Source organism: Ambystoma mexicanum, chromosome 8 (genome assembly GCF_040938575.1).
Source record: "Ambystoma mexicanum isolate Mex_15411 chromosome 8, UKY_AmexF1_1, whole genome shotgun sequence".
Lineage (NCBI taxonomy): Eukaryota > Metazoa > Chordata > Amphibia > Caudata > Ambystomatidae > Ambystoma > Ambystoma mexicanum.
In genome coordinates this window covers 1,685,182,094-1,685,201,329 of record NC_090929.1, presented here as the reverse complement: position 1 = coordinate 1,685,201,329, position 19,236 = coordinate 1,685,182,094, and the positions used below count along the sequence as shown (strand labels likewise).

At 48.9% G+C, this 19,236-nt stretch overlaps 1 long non-coding RNA gene across 1 annotated transcript in view; it reads left to right on the top strand.

Moving 5' to 3' along the window:
• Positions 1-14,670, top strand: part of LOC138473330 (uncharacterized) — a 32,917-nt gene extending 18,247 nt beyond the window's left edge. The window contains exon 2 of the long non-coding RNA XR_011268758.1: positions 13,141-14,670. This is a non-coding gene — a long non-coding RNA (uncharacterized lncRNA). The remainder of the gene's footprint in view (positions 1-13,140) is intronic.
• The last annotated feature ends 4,566 nt before the right edge of the window (positions 14,671-19,236 follow it).

The following is a 19,236-nucleotide window of genomic DNA, read 5'->3' as shown; positions in this document are numbered from 1 at the left end:
ATTGAGCACATTGTGCTATGAATGTGCCCTAAACCAATATTCAGTGTGTCAAATCATCACAGGCACGCCCTAGGAGATTAGCTAAGTGGGCCTGGGCGTACACATACTGCACCACAATGCACCTTCAGGATTGTGCCAGTTGAACATAACGGGTGCAATGCTGAAATCGCAGCAGCATTAACGTCAATCAACTACATTTTAGTCATTAAAAAAAAGCTGGAGAGAACACATGTGTAAATTAACACCTTCACACACACATGAGTGAATAGCTGCAATGTTGCACTACACAACGTTGAAGCTGCTTGCATATGTACCTGGAAAGTGTTCAAGAACACACGTGTCCATATACACCGGTATGGTGATTATGAACTGCAACCTATACAGCAAAGCAAGCACCTACAATGCTGCTTGCTTCGATGTATGTGAAAGTGTACACATACACGTGAAGGCAGCTCCACAGTCATTACAACCCGTTTGGCAGGCTACAATCAATCTGCGGCCTATACCAGTTGGTATAGGCCGCAGATTGAACAATCAACTTTGCAAAACACACACTAGGGTGTTCCAATACTGAGTACATGTGTCACAGGATGCACCTGTGGCCGTGCCTTTCATGACAGTGAAGGGATGACAATCTGACCATACATGCCAAGTGACTTTGACATTGGAGCAGTGAGTAGGCATGTAGAACGGTGTAACATGGCTCAGAAGTGGGTTGGGGCAGTGCAGAACATGTGTACGTTACCGACTATCTACATGAAAAAGTACATTATGATGGCAATCAATAAACATGAAGGCAGTGTAAGGGCAAGTTCAGGCAACACGTGCAATGTGCATGCAATGGGTTGCATGGCTACAGGCAACCCCCACCCCCTTAGTGAAAATGCAGGGAGGCATTGCATGGCAGCGAAAGGTTGACCAGAGAACTGTGTATTGGCAGACAGTGTTGACTAGCGTCAATTGCATCATCTGAGTCGAGTGACAACACAGCAGATGAGAATGGGACAGTGAGCAGGACACATGATGAACCCTCAGTAGTACACCCATTTGTGTAGAAGGCACTACACCAGTTGAACAGAGTCAGGGGGCCTGAAACAGGGGAGGCCTGTGCCCCACACAGACTATGACACCCTAAACGGTTGTAGGTCAAAGGATCGAATCAAAAGGATCTAAATATAATAGGGTCGAATCAAAAGGACCGAAAACAAAAGGGTGGATTTTTTTTTTTTGGGTGTAATAATCACTTTTTTCCCCTAAACGGAAACCCCCAAAAAAAGATACATTTAAAAAAAAAATGTGACTTTTTTTTTTAGGTCCTATTGACTCGACCCTATTGCATTCGATCCTTTTGCATTCAATCCTTTAACCGGACACCACGCTAAACATGTGCGTGATGCAGGACAAATGCCATTAAATGTATGTCATCCTGGACTCGTACTACAATGATCATCCTGCCAAGGACACATAGGGGCATGCATGGAGTGCACATGGAGCATGAATGGGCACTCATGTTGCTGCGGAGCATCTGCCATCTGAGTGAGACACCCTGCATCAAGGACAAAGGATGTACCCCACTGTATGTGTCTGACAGGTTGGCAGGGGGAAGTGTGCATGTACACAGGAGCATGGAACAGGCCATTGCAGTAGTCCAACATGATACCCACCAGTGCCATGGCGAAATTGGGGTGCAGGGGTGGTGGAGGGGCAAGGGAACATGCCTACGTGCCTACGTGGAGTACCCGGATGCAGGCAGAACACACATGCACGTCAGTCATGCGATGACATGGTCCCAGTGCTGAGTGGAAAGTCACGCCAGGCTACATGCAGAAGGGGCAGTGAGCATGAACACGGACCGGAGGGGCAGCCGGGTGACTAGCATGTGAGTAGGGTGCAAATGTGGTGATGAGGACAGTCCCAGTCTGCTCTACATGTCCAGCATGCTGCACTGCAGGCACGCATCAGTGAAGCATTGCATGACTCGCACATGAGAACCATTTACACATAGCATGTAGTGGCAGTCAAGCACAACACATCACATAAGCAAACCACAGATGGGCTGGACAAACACGCAACAACACTCACAGGACGGGGCATCAAAGTCCTGCATCCCTCCCACTCCTTCGTACAATTCTGCTGGTATGAACTCTGAGGCAATCAACTCATGCGCAGTAAGTTCTTCCTCCTGAGGTGGTGACCCACCACCAGTCACCCCAGTCATGGCATAATTGGAGGCACGCTTCAGCTTAGCACAGCCTCAGAGGTCATCCCAACGCTTTTTGCACTCCTGAGCTGTGCGCACTATTAGGGAGAATTCTCATTTTATGGCTAATTTCCCTTACCTATAGAGTCCCCCAGCAGCTTTGCTGGATTTGAAGGGCTTGCTTCTTTCTCCTGCTAAGAGTGAGACTCTTTTTCCCACACTTAGACATTTTTGCTATGTGTGTTCTAGGCTATTTTTGTGTTTAATGTCTATGGGGTTTTTCTCACTCCCATAGGAACCATCTTTATTCCATGTGTTACACCGCACCCTCCGTGCAGTGACACAGGGGGTGTTTTAGCGACCCCCCAACATAGACTCCATACCCTGGGACTGACTACTGTCTCCCAGGGCATGTAAAGTCCCCATTGACTTTACTAGTCAATGTTCATGAACTAAACCAGTAAAACTCATCTTACTATGGAGGTACTGGGAAGGGTTAATAGTTTTTCCCTTATGTTCATTTTCGAGAGGGTACCATACAGTCCCTCTCTCAAAAGTTTCTGGCTGGTGGCAGTGGTTACTACCATAAATATTCGACCGCAAATATTTCTCTATCGGATTTTCCCATTGTTCGAGGCTACCACATTTTCTAACAGCCTCTAACATACCGCCGGTGTATTTTAATATTAACTTTAATACAGTAGGTTTTATTTGCCAGAACTTATATATAACTTCTTTCTCGTGTCTCTCTCTAAACTCCTAACCCAGGTCGGGGATCCTTTGTTCGTCCTTTTGGCTGGTTTCTGCCGAGAAGCCCTCCTTTCGGCACCACAGAGTCTGGGGTGGGTCCATTGTGTGGGAGGAGGAGTAGGACCCCTGGACAGGGTTGCCTCAGCAACCCATGTCGCACTCTATCCTGATAGGCTGAAGGGTCTCCCGCCAAGATGACCACTCCACTGTGTGAGTGACAGCTAGGCTGTATGAATGGGAATCTTTTTTCATAAAAGCATGGTCCTGAGGACTGGAAGAGCAAGACTGGAACTAAGAAGCCGAAGAGGAGAGAAGACATCTGCAACGTCTGAACCACCGGTGAAGCCCTGCTGCAGCGTGTCACCACTTTTCTCCACACGACGAGAGACGATCTTCATCTGCAAGAGCCTTCTTCCCTTGAGCTGGTGGGGCCAACCAGTTTGCCAATCGCTTTCCCGGACCTGCCTTTGTCAAATCGCCAGTACCCTGTACTTGGAGACTGGATAGCCAGGCATCCGTCCACCCAGACTGCAATTTAAAGGAGCATACCTTTTATTCGTCGGGCAGCACCGCATCTGGTTTCATCCCTGGGTAATGCAGTAACTCGAACCTTCCTCCACGACGAGAGCCTCTCTTCCTCTGCTGGATCCCCCGAACTGCAGGTACTACCAGGAAAAACCGCCACCGCAGGGGCCACTTCTTCATTTATAAGGTTGGTAGTGCTAAAGGTGTTTTAAATCCTTTACCTACCTATTGGGTTGGCCGCCTCTCTCTCTTAACATTGTCTTTCACCTTCTGCATCCACCTTTTCAAATCGTTAACCAAAGACTTGACTGCAGCCACAAGAACAGTTTGCTCCTGGACCCTTGCCCTGACCCAGTGACTCTGGCACAGGCCTATTGACTGGCTACATTTGTTAAACTGCCTTCTCTAGATTGCTTCTCAACTAGAACTGTGTTGGTGCCACTACTTCTTATAACCACCTGTTCCTTTCCACTTTTATAACCTGTGAAGTGCCATGTTGCTCGGTTTTCATTTCAGTATTCTTTATGCTAAATTAATGCCTTGCCTAAACTTGTTCACAAATTTATGGGAAGTGTTGCTAGGGTGTGTAAGAAGATGTTTCAGTATAACTTGTGCTTTCCCTGCCTTGTAAGAAATTGCTAGAGTGCCATTTGTGTTTGGTTTTCACTGTGCCGAAACTTGTCTACAATTTTACTAGGGAGTTGTGTATGCTTTCTTTGACTGACTTATTTATCTTGCTTAATACCCGTGATAAATGTGTTTAACAAGAAATGTGTAAAATAAATATATATTCCTTTTTAATACAAAGCTTTGGTCAGTGTTTCCTTGTGCCATAGTACTGAAGGCCTATTGTGTAAACCCTGAATACTGCTCATCTCCCTCTTGAGATAAGTCTGACTGCTCAGCCACAGCTACCCACTAAATCTTTGTGGTACAGACTGATACCAAAGGGGATTTATTGCTCTCACCTGTAGTCCTAATCTTCTGTATTGATCCCTAAGGGAACTGCACAGGATTCTGCCTAACACGCACCTCATGTCCGAATGCACTGACACCCTCCGCAACATGCTTCCAGTGGGACAAAGGATGGGCAGCCGTAGTGTGACAATACGGGCCCACTAGCATATCACTGTCATGTTCCAACACCTAGTCCACAAGGAAGTCCTGTTCCTGCTTGCAGAAAGGCTTCTTCCCTGACGTGCCGGAGGCCGGAGCCGAGTGTGGGTTCCCAGCCTCTTGTGCAGATGCAACCTTCCTCCTCTTGGGCAGGGATCCGGACCCTGACCGGCAAATGCCGCTCTGATCAGTAGGGGCAGTGGCGCTGGTGGATTGAACCGAGGGAGTGGCAGGTGGAAGCCCTAACTTGAGTTGGTGGCTGCAGGGTGTCCTTGACTCGACCCTGCACAGCAACATCCGTTGTGCCAAGGTAATTGACCGGGACTGTCCTGGATGGTAGACTCACAGCCGGGGTGGTGTCGGCTGCATCTGCCCATGCACTTGCCAACACCCGGCTGCTCGGGGCAGCAGATGACAATACTGCTCCAGGGACATGTGCCTCGGTCAGGGCAGCCCTTCGTGCACTTGCCGTGTGCTTCCTGACCTCCTGGATATCATCCTGGGATTCTTGAGGTGCCAATGCAGCATGCGCTGGCGGACCCTGAGCCTGATAGTGTCCACAGCTGCAGCTACCACTACCCTTGGGCCCGTGGCAGTCGATGAAATGGACTGCTGGGTCACATGGGCACCAGTGCCAGATGCAAGAGCTGCATCTCCCGGAACCATAGGTGGTGGTGGCATGACTGCACCAACACGCGGCACCACATCATGCCAAAGTGGCGCACCCCTGCCTCTTCCCCCTCTGCAGCCACCCTGGACACCCTGGAGTCCCCCTTCTCCCTAGTCACCCCGGCATGTCCCTGACCATGCCTGCCACATGGAGTATGCCCAGCTGAGGCACTCCTCACCTTTTGTGGCCTCCCAACCATGGCACAGATGTAGTAGTGCCGGCACAGATGTAGTAGTGCCAATGGGAGGTGTACACGACAATTGTCCTGGGCAATTTGGGTTAAGGGGGTGGGATACTATATGTTAAGAGCAGCTGTGTGCACCTGCAAGGCTGTATGTGACCCCTGTGATAAAGTGACAGGTCACGCAACACTCAGGCACCCCAAAACTGCAGTAAAATCATGCACGCAACCCCGGTAGCCCACGCGTCAGGAATTAACCACCGCGGTACGCAGTTGCACACAGGGACACGAAAAACAAGTACGGTTGGGACACGCAGGCTACTATGACCTCAAAAATGGGTACGCGATACACAGGGGGACCCGCAGTGGGAAAAAAAGCGTGCGCGACTCACCGTCTGACTAGCGTGGTAATGAAAAACACGCGTAGTCAATACCCCCGCCAAAAGAAGAGATACGTCCTTGATCCACTGTGAAGTTGTGTTGGCGTGTGAAACAACCAGAAGTAGCAACACACGCGTCGGTCTCCACGAAAGGCACTTGCAGCGAACTGCCAGGACCCGCTCACCTTTAAACAGTGCCGAGGGAAACGCTGCGTGCGTCACTTCACTTACGTGCTTAGGCCCTTTCCTCGAATTACACGCATTAACACGCAGACGTGCTGTTTTTTCACATGCTGAATCACTAAGCACCCGTGCCCGAGGGAAACGCCCACGAGTGTTACGTCACATATGCGCTTAGGCGCTAAGGGCCTTTCCTCGAATTACACGCTGACGTGCTGTTTTTTCACATGCCAAATCACTCCGCATCAAGCTGGCCACGCAACAACACACAGAAGCAGACCACGCTCCTGACCAGAAGGCCATTGTCTTGCCCCCCAGAGCCCCGAGCCGACTCCCACCAGCCATCTGCTGCTGCTTCCCTGCCTGCTAACCACGTGCCCTGCTATTTGGTGCCTGAGCGTCAGCCATCTGCAGGGGTCCAGTTTCTATGACCACCCCTGCTGGAACAGAAGACTCCCAACTGCAGTTCCATCGCTCCACAGCCCAGCACAAGGACCCAGTTGCCCACCCACACCTGCCTCGGGGGTTGCCATGTCAGAGGAAACACCATTAGAGACCACTGGCCACCCCCAGCCAGAGAGGCAGAGGGCTACCAGCTTCACTGCCAGAGAAGTTGGTATCCTGGTGGAGCAAGTCCTGGTGCATTATGATACCCTCTACGGAAGAAGTCTCACTGACAAGGATGGATGGGAGAGGATCTGGAAGGACATCGTGGTTGCCATCAATGTGGAGGGGATGGCAACCCGTGACATACCACACGTCTGTAAGCGCAGGGAGGACTTCAGGTCCAGGACCCTCAGGCAGGCCCGGCGCCTCTTGGAAGCAGGGGATGCAGTGAGGCGCCGGGTCAACCTTACCACCGACCACATGAGGGTCCTGGAATGTATAAACCCAGCGCTTCACCTCCAGGTCCTCGAGAGGCAGAACCATCCGGAGTCGAGCGGTAAGTGTCCATGCGCACTTATTGGACACAGTGCATGCTGAGGTGTGCCAGGAGTGTGCAGCTTGGACATGTGTCTGAATAGGGCCATGTATGGATGTGCAAGTCCAGTCATGTGTGATGCACATCAATGGTGTGTGTGTTCCACAGCATGATGCACAACTACATGTGGAGACGCACACATGTTAGCATTTCTATGTATGTACTATGGCATGGTTGGGGTGTGACACATGGATGCTGGTTCCACCTTCCTGTACGTGCACGGCATACATGTGCATGTGTGTGTTTGACATGTGTGCGACTGTGATACGCCATGGATGCATGTGACACAGACATGTGGGAACCCAATTGGCAGATGTGGCATAGTTGCTGATGATTGCACTGTGACAGGTGGTGTAGATGTACAGATGCATGTCTGTCTGTTGGCGTGTGTGCATGTGTTCGGCACTCCCAATGTTGCTTGTGACGTAATGCCAACCTTTGGATGTTCGTTCATGCTGTTGTGTGTGTATGGATGCTTCTGCTTGCTGCACGATTCGTGTTGATTTGTGCATGTGTGTGGGTCCAAATGATATGAGTGTTGGGGAGTGTGATGCCATCTGTGAAGTTTGACACTGCCACTCATGTGCAACTGTCATGTGTGTATCCGACCATTGTACAGTGCCCTGATGCCTGTATTCTGTCTCTCCCTGTCTGCAGCGTCGACTGATGAAGAGGGCAGAGACGGTGCTATGGAGCACAGCGGCAGGGATCCCACCGCCAGCCGGAGACGCAAGGCCCAGCTCTCCTCCCACGTCGACATTTCTTCTGGGAGTGAGGAGTCTGGTACCGCGTCCATGGACGTAGCTGCCGAAGGAAGGTCCAAGAGGCGGTGGTTGGAGGTGGACTCCTCGGTAGCAGTAGGGGCAGCTGAGCCCACACAAGGGCCTATGGAGGAAGATGGCACGGAGTCATCCAGGTTGATGGTCGGTTTGGTTGAGGAGGAGTCCATGGAAGGCCCACACACGGGGCTTGGAGGGGGGATTCCACTGGTGCTAGTGGTGCAGTCCAGGGACAGGAGGCAGCACAGGCCGCTGCGGAAGTGCCTGTGTCTAATCCTGTCCCCGATCCTGTGAATGCATCATCCAGCACTAGCAGGGATGCCTTTGTCCAGACCCGTTTTCAGGGAGGGGATGCGCATACAACAACTGGCCTTCCTCTCCCTGCGGATGTTGCAATCCGGAACCATGTTGAGCCTGTCCTAGTTGGGATGGCATTGCGTCAACGTGGTATTCCGGATGACATGCAGGGTTCTCGTCAGGACAATGCACGTCATTTCAAATACCTCTTTGACCGCGTCGGCCTACTAGGACAGGTCAACAAAGCTGGGTTCCTCTGTGAGCTGGATCTTCTAGCGACCCCCTGCTCAACTGAACCCCTTCTGTGCCAGTCGTCCACTGTGCCATCTTCCTGCCCAAGAATCACCTGGGCACCCTGTGTAGCTGCCCCTGAGCTTGCGGCCAGGCTGGTGGAGGACTCATCCCTGCCACAGTCGGGAGGTCCAGCAGGGGTGGCCACCACACCAACTGGACCCCAGCAAGTGGAGGACATGCAGGCATCGACAGGCAGGGCACATGCACGGCAGCAGCAGGCTCAGGGTGGGAGCGATGATGGCTCGGGGCCATCAACATCACAGGGGCAGGCATCGGCCAGCGGGCAGGAGGACTCTGGATTGGGAGTGTCTTCCGTGTGGCAGCGGTTGGGCCAGCAGATAGATGCGGAGTGGCGGCGGGCGGAGGAGGCATGGCGCACTATGATCAGGGCGGAGAACTCCATGCGCAGGGTATTGAGGCAGACTGAGTGCCTCGAGGCAGCTCGCAGGGAGTTGGAGGAGGGCATGGCTGCCTCCCTGAGAGACCTCCCGGCCAGGGAAGAGGCCCGCCTCCGGAACATTGACGCAGAGTTTGATGATGCCTTGGCCCGGAACATCAAAAAGTGAGCCATAGGACTTGCCCGCCACCTTTGAACATAGTTCTTTAGGGTTAGGTTTTCTTTGTTTTTTTTGTTTTTTGGAGTTCATGGACTTTGCTCCACTTTATGTATATAGTTTTTTTTTTTCATAGGACTTTTTTGTAGGTTTCATTTTGTTTGGGGATCATGGACCCTTTGGTCTTCCATTGTAAATAGGTCTGGACCTGTACATACTTTCATTCTTTGGACATCCCATGGATCAATGTTTTTTTTTTTTTTAAAGTATGTACTTTATTTGGACATTGTCAATGGACCACTTCTCTTTTTTCCTGTTGTGGATTTTTGTTTTACATTGGATTTTTCTCCTTTTATTTTTTTTGCTTTCATTATTTCTTAATTTGCAAGTTTGATTTTTCATGATGGTTTTTCATTACTTTTTAAAATACATTTCATATATCTTCATTATTGGTGCTGTGTACTCTCATTGGTTTTGTGCATGTCTCTATGAGCATTACCTCACTCATGTGTTGTCACTGTGTGGCTCTGTTCTACATTTTTGCATGGCCATGGTGGTTCTTGTAAGGCTCTCATGGCATGGGTAATTTGGGAGTGGGTGCAATGGAGGGTTGCGTGCTTGTACTAGGGGGAAGGGGGGATTTGGGTTGGCATTAGGGCCATGGGTCTGTTTTGTTAGGACATGTTGTTTGGTGGGCCAGGTGTCGGGGCCTGCTGGCAGGTGCCCGTCAAAGGCGGGTGGGTGGGTGTGGGTGGTTTTGGGGGACATGAGTCGGGGCCTGCTGGCAGGTTCCCGTCAATGGTGGGTGGGTGGATGGGGGACTTAAGTCGGAGCCTGCTGGCAGGTGCCCGTCAATGGTGGGTGGGGTGGGGGACATGAATCAGGGCCTGCTGGCCGGTGCCATTCACTGGGGGTGGGGGACATGAGTTGGAGCCTGCTGGCAGGTGCCGGTCATGGGGTGGGGGACATGAGTCGGGGCCTGCTGGCAGGTGCCCGTCACTGGGGTTGGATGTGGGGGACATGAGTCGGGGCCTGCTGGCAGGTGCCCTTCAATTGGAGGACATGAGTTGGGGCCTGCTGGCAGGTGCCCGTCAATGGGGGACATGATTCGGGGCTTGCTGGCAGGTGCCCGTCACTGGGGGTAGGGTGGGGGACATGAGTCGGGGCCTGCTGGCATGTTCTCGTCACTGGGGATGGGGTGGGGGACATGAGTCAGGGCCTGCTGGCAGGTGCCCGTCTTGGGGCACATGGGTCGGGGCCTGATGGCAGGTGCCCATCAATGGTGGGTGGGTGGGGTGGTTGACATGAGTCGGGGCCTGCTGGCAGGTGCCCATCAATGGTGGGTGGGTGGGGTGGGGGACATGAGTCGGGGCTCCCAAGTGCATGGTGTCATGTGGCCTGCCTGAGGGGCATGGTATGGGGTGATGTGCTGCGGGGCATGGTATGGGGTGATGGGCTTCCTGTGGGGTATTGTATGGGGTGATGGGCTGCCTGTGGGGCATGGCCAGGGGTGTGGGATGGTCTCCTGTGGTGTGGGCTGCATGCAGGGCATGGTATGGGGTGATGGGATGCCTGCAGGGTATGGCCAGGGGTGTTGGGTGGTCCCCTGTAGTGTGGGCTGCCTGCGGGGCATGGGGAGTGGGGCACACCCGGGAGGGCACACACTGCCAAATCGCATGTGAAACTCCCTGCGCACCCCCAGAATACACGTACCCCGTTCCCGCCAGTCCAATCGTGTGTGAGAGTCCACGCGCACCCCCGGAATACACGTACCCCGCTCGCACCAGCCAAATCGCATGTTGAACTCCCCGCACACCCCCGGAATACACTACCACGCTCATGCCAGCTAAATCGCGTGTAAAACTCCCCGCACACCCCCAGAATACAAGCACGCTGCTCACGCTAGCGAAATCGTGTGTGAAAGTCCACACGCACCCCCGGAATACGCGCAGGCTGCCCATCCACCCTCCCCATGCCCCGCAGGCAGCCCATCCACCATGACAATGACCCGCAGGCAGCACATCACCCCAGTCCATGCCCCGCAGGCAGCCCTTCCACCCTCCCCATGCCCCGCAGGCAGCCCATCCACAATGACCATGACCCGCAGGCAGCCCATCCACCCTCCCCATGCTCCACAGGCAGCCCATCTACCCTCCCCATGCCCCACAGGAAGCCCACACCACAGAGGGGACTTTTTCCATGCATTTTACCTGTAGCGAGCGGGGTACACGTATTTGGAGGAGCGCGGGGAGTTTTACATGAGATTGGCCTGGCGCGAGCGGGGTACGCTATATTCCGAGAGGTACGCGTGGAGTTTCACACGCGATAGGCCTGGCGCGAGCAGGGCACATGTATTCCAAGGGTGCGCATGGAGTTTCACACGCGATAGGTCTGGCGCGATTGGGGTACGTGTATTCCAAGGGGTGCGTGGGAAGTTTCACATGCGATAGGCCTGGCGCAAGTGGGATATGTGTATGCCGAGGGGTGCATGGGGAGTTGTACACGCGATTTCGCTGGCGCGAGCGGGGTACGTGTATTCCGAGGGGTGCACAGGGAGTTTTACAAGTGATTTCGCTGGCGCGAGCGGGGTACGTGTATTCTGAGGGGTGCGCGGGGAGTTTTACACGCGATTTGGCTGCCACGAGGGGGGTCCTTGTATTCCGAGGGGTGCGCAGGGGGTATTACACGCGATTTCGCTGACGCGAGTGGTGTACTTGTGTTCCGAGGGGTGCACAGTGAGTTTTACACGCTACTTAGCTGGCGCAAGTGGGATACGTGTATGCCGAGGGGTGCATGGGGAGTTTTACATGTGTTTTCGTGGTTGGGGGGCTTTATGCTGGTCCACTGCCCTTTGCACCATGTACTGGATTTGTGCGATGTTTTTGGTACACGGGACGGGGTTAGGGGCATAACTGGCATTGCTGCAGGGCCGCTGCACCACTCTGCGCCACGGCTGGTTATGGAAGTAAGTATCCATGAATACGCTGTGCACTAAAATGGGTTTTAGTGCACTTGGCTGGTGCAGACTGCCCCACGCGACTCTGTGCACCAGCAGCGTGTGCCACTTGTGCGCTAAATCCTGTGAATTACCCCATCAATGTCTTCAAGTGTCTAGCTGTTTTTCCCAAGATAGGTGCAATCAGGTATGGAAAGAGTTGAAAATAGATGACAAAATGGCCATTTCAGACAACCACAGAAAACAGAAGTTGAATTGAAGGTGAGTAATTATTTTTGTGTTCATAATTTCAAAGAAGGTTGATGTGATAGGGGTATGCAATTATTAGAAGAGGCAAACATTGTTGGGTACGATAAAAAATGGAGGCACATAGTAAGAATTGGTGCCATAGTCTCGAAAAACAGGGGTAGACTAGATTAAGTTAGTCAGGGACAGTGTGCAGCGAAACGCCTCTGTTTTGTCTCCATAGGATGAATGCAAAGCACAAGCAAAGCCCATGGTCCAACAAAAGACAAGAAGAGAAAAGGAAGATTGGCTGTTGAGCTGAGGAAGTACCTGCAGATAACCAGCAAGTATTTACTACTAAGCAGGAAGCACGTGCAGCTAAGCTGAGCAAAGAACCAAGCCTAAACTAAGTATCCTGCGGGGTCGTTGGAAAATAGTTGTTTATGTGCACCAACGAATATGGGAGAACGATCCAGAATGTATTTTTTGAAAGCAGAAAAGGAAGAAAGGGTTGAAGTTGGGAAGAAAGCCTGACCCCTTACCAGTGCCCGAATGACTTTTGTTCCTATTTTGACTTTGTACAGACAACGGGGATCCCCAACGATGTTTCAGTCATCTGCTGCGGATGTGCCTAGAAGAGCAGAAAAGAAGAAGACGTCTTTCTTTAATTGTTATTTTTCTCTCCTTAGGGTTGGCTGAGTCACCCTCAAGGGGAAAATTTGTTCCATGAAGGACAGCATGTATTGTATATTATTGAAACAAACTCAGGTTCTAGCCTGCTGACACAGAACTAGGGATGGGGGTATTTTGTTTGTTAGGCAAGAATGACCCATAAAAAGGAAAATGTTTAAATGAAAATGTCTTGTAACTTTGTCTAGGAGGCACGGGTGTTCAATAAGAGGGAATGTCTTTTGTCTGATTTTTTAGGAGGTAGGACATGAGAGCCAATGTAAAGAAGAGAGGTTTTAAGGAAATGGTTTGGTAAGAAATGTGTTAAATAGAAGAGACAGGTTTATTTTTCAAAATAAACTCATTCAGTTTTATATTACAGGTATATGCCGAGAGATCATAGAGGGACCCTGTGGAAGCCTGACAAAGAAGAGGGTCTGAATTGTATCTGCAAAAGACTCCCCTAACCCTGTGTCCCCATGCTGAAACATCCCCTCTTTTGGACTCATTTGAGCAATATATTTATTGAAAGAGAGACACTCGAGTAAAAATGAACTCTTTGTGAAAAAGAAAAAAAGAGACAATGGACTCCTGGGAGAATGACTGTGAAAACAGCTCAAACGAAAAGTACAAAGGCAACAGAACACACACGGTCCACTGAAGCCAAACTAAGACGAGCAAAGTGGAAAATGCAGAGGAAGAAAATGTGTGGAACAAGAGGGAAAGATAATACATATATGCATGAGCAGAAGAAGAAGATGAAGGAGAGATTATATTTTGTTGGGGTGGGAGTTGCAGACAAGATATGACATACGAAGCGACAATGGTCTAATGGGTTATCTCAAAGCTTGACCAACCTCTCGAGTCTCACAATGGCTGTGAAATTATCTAAGGCATACAGTGTTAGTTTAAAGTAAATGGAGAAAGGAAGTGGGGCTTAAATGAAAGAAGATAAAATTAGTTCAGACACATACATGTTCTGTTTTAAAAAAAACATTGTGTTAGTATGTGACAACGTGCAGGATTGTGATAGAATATTTCTTAGATAAGTATCAAGGAGGATGGACATAGATATGGTTGAAAGTCATTGCTTTAGCAACCAAGAACTTTCAAGACGGGGAAGTATATTGGGGGTGCCGAACTGAAGATGTGGTACCCGCAACTGAATGCAGTAGGGTGCAGCCCCTCCCCACACTTAAAGCTAGGCAGAGACATTTGTATGGAATGATTTAGTGTTGTAAATGTGTAAAAATAGTAGGGGTATAAAGTCGAAAATGTAAATAGAATGTGTATAAAGTCAGACATGTTTTAAGTTTGGTTTAGTAAGTAGGCAAGATACAGAATGCATATTATAAAAATTGAGTAGGAAAATGATTAAGGACTTTTTTCTATACCCAGACAGAAAAGAACTCTGCCATCTATATAACCGACAATCGCTTTAACTGACAATGCCTTTAACTTATAATGCTGCTAAATGGGTGCATAAATGAAGAAATTCTGCAGAACGTGTTAGCATGAGTCAGTTCTGAAGTTGAAACATTCAAGGCCACCTGCCTTCAGAAACCAGATAAACGCTCTGAAACCAGACAATTAATTGGGCTAAATAGCCCAAGAGAAGCAGCTGCATGACCATATATGGCATAGAGTGAACAGGAAAAACCTAGGATGTGTGCCAGAATGCATTTCATTTTCAAGGTTTAAACTGATAAGAAATAATCGTTCTGTGCGTGAATGTTCAACAAAGAGTTTTGCCTGGACATGTTTAGAAAAGGTGGGGGTTTGAATCCTCTTTCTCTGACAAGATATGAAAGGGATCTCCATTTTTAGCTGTCTGGGGGTTTCCGTGTACTTGAGGACGATGCTGTTTGTGGTCTGTGTCAGCCTGGCATGAAATAAAACCTGATGAACCTGACTCTGCCTCCTTGCCTGCTGTTTGATTACCTTTGCTGAAATGCCAGAGAGGTCCAGAGAGTGCCGGAGAGGCTTAGAGAGCTTCAGAGAGGGTCCCACAGAGCAACAAAGGGCCGAGAATGTCCAGGAGGGCCTGAAAGGGGTCTTAGCACTACGAGAACACAATTGTGTCACACTACAGCACATCTAATTGTATGAGGTCACAGCACAGTCTAATTCATGCAATTGTGTCACACTACAGCGCAACTCATTCTATGAGTTCACAGCACAGTCCAACTGATACAATGGTGTTATATCAAAATGCAAGTCACACTTTGTTGTCACAAACACAGTCCAACTCATGCAATTGTGTCACACTACAGTGCAACTCATTCTATGAGGTCACAGCACAATCCAACTCATGAGTCATTCTATGAGGTCACAGAACAGTCCAACTCATGCAATTGTGTCACACTACAGTGCACCTCATTCCATGATGTCACAGCACAATCCAACTCATGAAATTGTGTCACACCACAGCACAACCCATTCTTTGAGGTCACAGCTCTGTCCAACTCGTGCAATTGAGTCACATAACAGCGCAACTCATTCTATGAAGTCATAGCACAGACCAACTCATAGAATGGTGATATTTCACAGACCAACAAAAACTATTGAGTAACACCACAGTCCAGCTCATGCAACTGTGTCACAAAACAGTGAGCTCATTCTACGAGGTCACACCACAGTCCATCTCAGGCAATTGTGTCACACTACAGCGCAACTTATTCTATAAGATCTCAGCACAGTCCAACCCATGCAATTGTGTCACACTACAGTGCAACTCATTCTATGAGGTCACAGCACAGTCCAACTCATGCAATTGTGTCACACTATAGCGCAACGCATTCTATGAGGTCACAGCTCAGTCCATCTCAGGCAATTGTGTCACACTACAGTGCAACTCATTATATGAGGTCAGAGCACAGTCCAACTCATACAATGGTGTTATATCACAGTGCAAGTCATACTTTGGTGTCACACCACAGACCAACACATCCAATGGAGTAACACCACAGTCCAACTCATGCAATTGTGTCACACTACAGTGTACCTCATTCAATGAGGTCACAGCACAGTCCAACTCAAGCCGTTGTGTCACACTACAGCGAAATGTATCCTATGAGGTCACAGTAGAGTCCAACTCATGCAATTGTGTCACATAACAGAACAATTCATTCTATGAAGTCATAGCACAGTCCAACCCATGCAATTGTATTACATTATAGCGCAACTCATTTTATGATGTCACAGTGGACCAACTTATACAATGATGTTATATCACAATGCAAGTCACACTTTGGAGTCACACAACAGACCAACAAATCCAATGGAGTAACATCACAGTCCAACTCATGCAATTGTGTCACACTACAGCGCAACTCATTATATGAGGTCACAGCACAATCCAACTCATGACTCATTCTATGAGGTCACAGACAGTCCAATTCATACAATTATGTCGCACTACAGCACACCTCATTCCATGAGGTCACAGCACAGTCCAACGCATGCAATTGTGTTACACAGCAGCGCAAATCATTCTATGAGGTCACAGCACAGTCCAACTTGTGCGATTGTAGCACACCAAAGCACAACCCTTTCTATGAAGTCACAGCTCTGTCCAACTCGTGCAATCGTGTCACACTATAGTGCAACTACATCGATGAGGCCACAGCACGGTCCAACTCATGCAATTGTGTCACATAACAGCACAATTCATTCTATGAAGTCATTGCACAGTCCAACCCATGCAATTGTATCACACTACAGCGCAACTCATTCCATGAGGTCACAAGACAGTCCAACTCATGCAATTGTCTCACACGTCAGCGCAACTCATTGTATGAGGTCACATCACAGTCCAACTCGTGCAATTGTGTCACACTACAGCACAACACATTCTATGAGGTCACAGCACAGTCCATCTTATGCAATTGTGTCACACTGCAGCGCAACTCATTTTATGAGGTCACAGCACAGTCCAACTCATACAATGGTGTTATATCACAATGCAAGTCATACTTTGGTGTCACACCACAGACCAACAAATCCAATGGAGTAACACCAAAGTTCAACTCATGCAATTGTGTCACACTACAGTGTACCTCATTTAATGAGGTCACAGCACAGTCCACCTCAAGCCGTTGTGTCACACTACAACGAAACTCATTCTATGAGTTCACAGCACAGTTCAACTCATACAATGGTGTTATATCAAAATGCAAGTCATACGTTGGTGTCACACCACAGTCCAACTCATGCAATTGTGTCACACTAGAGTGCAACTCATTCTATGAGGTCACAGCACAATCCAACTCATGACTCATTCTATGAGGTCACAGCACAGTCCAACTCATGAAATTGTGTTACACAGCAGCACGACTCATTCTATGAGTTCACAGCAAAATACAACTCATGCAATTGTGTCACACTACAGCGCACCTCATTCTATGAGGTCACAGCACAGTCCAACTCATGACATTGTGTTATACAGCAGCACAACTCATTCTATGAGTTCACAGCAAAGTACAACTCATGCAATTGTGTCACCACAGCACAACCCATTCTATGAGGTCACAGCTCTGTCCAACTCGTACAATTGTGTCACACTATAGTGCAACTACTTCTATGAGGTCACAGCACGGTCCACCTCATGCAATTGTGTCACATAAGAGCACAACTCATTCTATGAAGTCATAGCACAGACCAACTAATAGAATGGTGTTATTTCACAGACCAACAAAAACTATTGAGTAACACCACAGTCCAGCTCATGCAACTGTGTCACAAAACAGTGAGCTCATTCTACGAGGTCACACCACAGTCCAACTCATGCAATTGTGTCACACTAGAGCGCAACTCATTCTATAAGATCACAGTACAGTTGAACTCATGCAGTGGTGTCACACTACAGTGCAACTCATTCTATGAGTTCACAGCACAGTCCAACTCATGCAATTGTGTCACACTTTAGGGCAACTCATTCTATGAGGTCACAGCACAGTCCAACTCGTGCAATTGAGTCACACTATAGCGCAACACATTCTATGAGGTCACAGCACAGTCCATCTCATGCAATTGTGTCACACTACAGCGCAGCTCATTATATGAGGTCACAGCACAGTCCAACTATATCACAATGCAAGTCATTCTTTGGTGTCACACCACAGACCAACAAATCCAATGGAGTAACACCACAATCCAACTCATGCAATTGTGTCACACTACAGCGCAAGTTATCCTATTAGGTCACAGCAGAGTCCAACTTATGCAATTGTGTCACACTACAACGCAACTTATTCTATGAGGTCAAACCACAGTCCAACTCATGCATTTGTGTCACACTACAGCGCAACTCATTTTATGAGGTCACAGCACAATCCAACTCATACAATGGTGTTATATCACAATGCAAGTCATACTTTGGTGTCACACCACAGACCAACAAATCAAATGGAGTAACACCACAGTCCAACTCATGCAATTGTGTCACACTACAGTGTACCTCATTCAATGAGGTCACAGCACAGTCCAACTCAAGCCGTTGTGTCACACTATAGCAAAATGTATCCTATGAGGTCACAGTAGAGTCCAACTCATGCATTTGTGTCGAACTACAGCGCAACTCATTCTATGAGGTCACAGCACAGTCCAACTCATGCAATTGTGTCACATAACAGAACAATTCATTCTATGAAGTCATAGCACAGTCCAACCCATGCAATTGTGTCACACTATAGCGCAACTCATTTTATGATGTCACAGTGGACCAACTTATACAATGATGTTATATCACAATGCAAGTCATACTTTGGAGTCACACAACAGACCAACAAATCAAATGGAGTAACACCACAGTCCAACTCATGCAATTGTGTCACACTACAGTGTACCTCATTCAATGAGGTCACAGCACAATCCAACTCATGACTCATTGTATGAGGTCACAGCACAGTCCAATTCATGCAATTGTGTCGCACTACAGCACACCTCATTCCATGAGGTCACACCACAGTCCAATGCATGCAATTGTGTTACACAGCAGCGCAAATCATTCTATGAGGTCACAGCACAGTCCAACTTGTGCGATTGTAGCACACCAAAGCACAACCCTTTCTATGAAGTCACAGCTCTGTCCAACTCGTGCAATCGTGTCACACTATAGTGCAACTACGTCGATGAGGCCACAGCACGGTCCAACTCATGCAATTATGTCACATAACAGCACAATTCATTTTATGAAGTCATTGCACAGTCCAACCCATGCAATTGTATCACACTACAGCGCAACTCATTCCATGAGGTCACAGGACAGTCCAACTCATGCAATTGTGTCACACTAGAGCGCAACTCATTCTATAAGATCACAGCACAGTTGAACTCATGCAATGGTGTCACACTACAGTGCAACTCATTTTATGAGTTCACAGCACAGTCCAACTCATGCAATTGTGTCAGACTTCAGGGCAACTCATTCTATGAGGTCGAAGCACAGTCCAACTCGTGCAATTGAGTCACACTATAG